The following is a 4,536-nucleotide window of genomic DNA, read 5'->3' as shown; positions in this document are numbered from 1 at the left end:
TCACAATCACACATCGTTTTCTCTGTGCACAGCCGCACACACTCAAAGATCGACGCTCACAGAGCCACCTTTCAGATGGCGTGCAACCACATAATCAAGCTCTGTTTCGCGACTCCTTGAGCTTGAACGGACAAATACACACGAAATGTTCTCAAAATCCCAGTCTCGACAAGTATTCTTGAACAGTCGGTTATAAAGTCTTAAGTGAACCTATACAGTTGAGATAACTTAATCGGATGCGTTACATCATATTGGTTCCGTTCATTCGGTCGTTCATTCGTACATTGGTTCCATGCATTTTTATTTTATTTTTAGACAGCAGCCTAAAAATAACTGTTATTAACTGTCGAACAACAAAATGTTAAAGTTTAACTGATTATTCTATATTTAATTTATACAGTGAACACTATGCATGCAGTATATTTATATTACTACTAGGGCTGTCACGATATTAGATTTTTCACACCACGGTTATTGTGTCCAAAAGAATTCACGATATCGATATATCGTGATATCTATAGAAACCTAACCTGTTAACTTGCGTACCCATATTTTAATCTCTTTAACCTATAGTTGCGCCCGCGCCAATGAAGTAATGCAGTTAACGCGCTTCTAATTCAGTATGTGCACCCAGAACGACCGCAGATGAGGCATTAAGTGAATGCACTGCGACCAACTTTACATTTTACAGAGTTTAATGTGGTCGCTCAGTTTTTCTTGATCAGTTTTAGATTTGAACAAAGAAATCATAGTAGGCTATTTGCGTGTCGTGCTATAAGTGTCCTGTTCATTTTAAATATCATGGTTATCGCCAATCGCGATATATCGCGACACCCCTAATTACTACATTTCTGTACATGAGTACTATTAGACCTAACTTTATTTACTGTTCTATAGTATTTATCGATATTTTAATTTGTGTATTCTTATGTGTTATCAAAGTAGGCCTACTTAAAGTGTTTTTTTTTTTAAGTTAAAATGTTAAGCAAAGTTACATTTGTCTTAAAACCTCCATTTTTATTTGTATTTTATTTATTTATTTATTTTTCTGATCCTAAAAATGATCTGATCCGTGACTCGAAAACCGCAATATGATCCGAACCGTGAGTTTTGTGATCCGTTACACCACTAGTATGAAGTACACAAATCTAGAAACAGGTTTTGCCTACATCATCTTGGTCCAGGCTTTGGCCAGAGCCGCTGCCTTCATCCTAACAAACCAAAACAACATTTAAGATTACATCATCTGGATGTTTACACCCTCAGTAAACTGCTAAATGTTGTTCATCGCAAATCTGTAAGGTGGTTAAAAAAAAAAAAACATCCTTACATGACACTCTTCTTGCCGTTCTTCAGCCTGCCCTTCCAAACGCTCCTTTAAGTAGTAGAGAATAAACATAAGTTCAATTGTAGTAGTCAGAATCTGCTAAGGGGTAATTAAATACATTTTTAAATAAAATAAAAAAAGTAAACAATTATTTTTTGGAAAATTGAACAACATTTTGATAGACTTTTAAACAACTGAGAAGACCGTGATAAAATTACATTTTATAAAAATCATAAGTTCAATATCAAAACATCAAGATCACTCATAACCAAAATCAAAAGTTATAGCCAACATTTTGTATATATAAAACAAGTCAAGAATAGAGAAATTAACAGTAATATTCAAATTAGGAAGTGTTAAAATCAGAATGTGTAGGTTGTGCATAAAAACGTCTTTGATTAAACAACATTAAGCTCAAGGTATGGTCCACTTACAGTACCTTTGGGAGTAGATACAGAGCTGACCGATTTAGCGCTCCACTGGCTTTCAGCACAGATGGTGAAAGTGGAGAAACATTAAGTCTTCAAATTTTTTTATGACAATCAACCCTGGCCAAGTCAAAATCAGTGCTGCCCAGTCTTGGAAAAGCAGTTTTCAGAACATCAAGGAACTCCTCGGCCGATAGAGACACTGGCACCTGAATTTTTTTTAAAGCTTCCACTACCAAAAAATGTGCATAAATAAAATCACTACCATATAATAATTTTTGCAGTATTCTCCTACAATGACGATTTATGCATAATTTAGTATCATACCTTTTTGGGGATGGAATGTTTCCAAATCAGGAAGGAGGATGAGGCCAACTCTAAATGTTACATGCCGTGTTTGCACCCTCCTTCTCCTCGGCCCTCTAACAGGGTCAGAATTCTGTCTAAACATCCTCAGCCTGAAAGAAATGACAGAAAAAGTGCAGATTGAAACGGCAAAGCCAGATGTATTAGCCAATGTTCCCAAATCTAAATATTTTTTTTATCAGAATGGAGTAGATATCCAATGGCAAGTGGTCCTGATAGTTAAGTTCAGGTTTATTAACATTTCAACATTACAAGTAAGGTGACCAATGACATTCATAAGGAAAATAAATAGCACTCTCTACTAAAAAAATGAATGTGACATTCCCCATCTTCCAATTGAAAAATATTTTGGTGGGCCATAATATCATACCTGTCTAGGTGAGATAAAAATTCTAATTAAAAAAGTGTGGGAACACCTGTTGGGTTCTAGAGGCAGAAAGGACACATCACATTTTAGAATCCAAGTGAAAGGCTGCATACTGTGTGCATCAAAAGGAATCATTTCATTTATTTAAAAATTACACTTAACTACTACTGTGGTGTAGGTTTAAAAAACACCTCCACATTTTCTTTTATCTCAACCACTGTGCATATCAATGGATATAAATACAAATATTAAAACTGATAGCCTGTAATAAAATTTGTTCTGGAAAAAAAACATTTGGAATAATAAGAACGCTAATTTCTATAGTGAGTCATATTAATCAAATCACTTCAAGTGCATTGCTAGATAATTACTACATCTAATCACCAATGAAAACATTGAAAATAATGGATAAAAGCAGGCTCGCGAAATCTGTAGGATTTTGCTTGTATTGCATTGACCAAACTGCGCCGTTGTTTGCCCAGCCCTGTTCTAGATGTACTTTGTCAAATGGCGCTGTAATGGCGGGATGGGAGGGGTCCTATTGAAGCGATTCCAAACGGGAAATCTGCGCTATCGCGCAAGGTTTAAACCTAGGGCAGATCCCATAAGCCATCTCCAAACACACTTTACGCAGTTATGTACAAATATACTGAGACAATATCACGGACTTTTTCTTATTAACATTACTTAAACATAACTCACTTCAATTGCTCAATGTCAGTGGAACAGAAACATGCCAACAGTAGTTAACTAAATGGCATCTTATGTTGTTGCATCCCAATCCGACAAAAATGGAAGCCTGCACTCATGGTCTGTTTCGAAACAAGTTTCTGTGTTTAAATAAGAGCAGAATCGAACACGTTACGAATGCAAACGTTACACATATGAACCACGCTTTGCATTGGGTACTTATATTTTCCAGATTTTTCGAAATAAATACCTTTCAACAAGACTATTTGAAGACGTCTGTTCAGGAAGCTGCTGGGTGTTTCGAATTCTTTCAATTATTGTATTAAATCTTTCACTCATAGAATTAATGTAATCTCTATTCGACAACATCCTGCAACAACCCATATGCCGAAGCAAATCTAGGAGGCTGCAAACGAGCGGGGGGAGGGAATAGCCCTGTGATTGGCTGTCCCTTAGAGGGGTCTTTGATGAAGGCGACAAAGAACATTATTTTGTGTATTTGGTGAACCAAAATGTGTTTATGCGGTTTAAAGTTAAAAAAACACATTATTTCCCACATACTGTACATTATTGTTTCTCCTCTATGCCCCGCCTTTTTGAAATGCGTCGATTTTTACAAAGCTCATCGTTCTGAAAAAGCGAGGTGTGCTCTGATTGGCCAGCTATCCAGTGCGTTGTGATTGGCCGAATACCTCAAGCGTGAGACGGAAATGTTACGCCCCTCACCATACTGTTGATGCCGTGTCCGGCCGGAGCGACGAGACATAAACATTAAAACCCATTACAAACGAGGCATTTGTTGCATCCAGTGGGGACATAATTACGGATTATAATAACTTATACTGTCTTTTTACGCGTTGCGTCGCATCGCGCCGCGTAACATAAAATCATGTCTGCATTTGTGATCAGAGAAATGACAAACAACAAGTGCTAACGTTAATCCACACTGCCCAAAACCCGCGTTTGAATCATCAGTGGCAAATGAAAAAAGAAAACGTACTTACGTGAGTCAGAACTGCCATTTTAGTCTAACGTTACTCTCCCAGGATCAGTAAACAGTCCTCCATAAAATGTGCTGGCGATCCACAGCACTAAGTTGAAGTATTCCCTCAGCGACCAGCACAGATCAGCTCTAGGCATAACGAAGCGGATATCGTCCTCTTTTGGAAGACCAAACAAAGTAGTTTCGCTTTCACAACGAAAAACACAGCGGCCTAGCGTGAGCGAAAGCCCCGGCTTAGCCTGAGCTGAAGCCGGGCAAGAGTGAGCTGAGGCGGCGGGGTCGAGAACGGCGGTCCCGGCAAAGGAGCGGTGAAAACGGTGAAAGCCGATCCGGTGATCCACAGCACTAAGTTGAT

General features: G+C 38.1%; 1 long non-coding RNA gene across 2 annotated transcripts; it reads right to left on the bottom strand.

Moving 5' to 3' along the window:
* Window positions 1-1,014: 1,014 nt before the first annotated feature.
* LOC107740059 (uncharacterized) lies at window positions 1,015-3,530 on the bottom strand. 2 transcript variants are annotated; one of them, XR_001640055.1, is made up of 5 exons: window positions 3,429-3,530; window positions 2,083-2,213; window positions 1,767-1,987; window positions 1,331-1,375; window positions 1,015-1,211 (listed from the first exon to the last, which is right to left on the bottom strand). It is a non-coding gene; the product is annotated as an uncharacterized LOC107740059 (long non-coding RNA). The 2 variants fall into 2 exon arrangements; XR_001640056.1 differs by lacking the exon at window positions 3,429-3,530 and adding an exon at window positions 3,191-3,229.
* Between the last annotated feature and the right edge of the window lie 1,006 nt (window positions 3,531-4,536).

This window comes from Sinocyclocheilus rhinocerous, unplaced genomic scaffold (assembly GCF_001515625.1).
Source record: "Sinocyclocheilus rhinocerous isolate Xijiao unplaced genomic scaffold, SAMN03320098_v1.1 scaffold11516, whole genome shotgun sequence".
Taxonomy (NCBI): domain Eukaryota; kingdom Metazoa; phylum Chordata; class Actinopteri; order Cypriniformes; family Cyprinidae; genus Sinocyclocheilus; species Sinocyclocheilus rhinocerous.
This window is presented reverse-complemented; position numbering and strand designations above follow the sequence as displayed.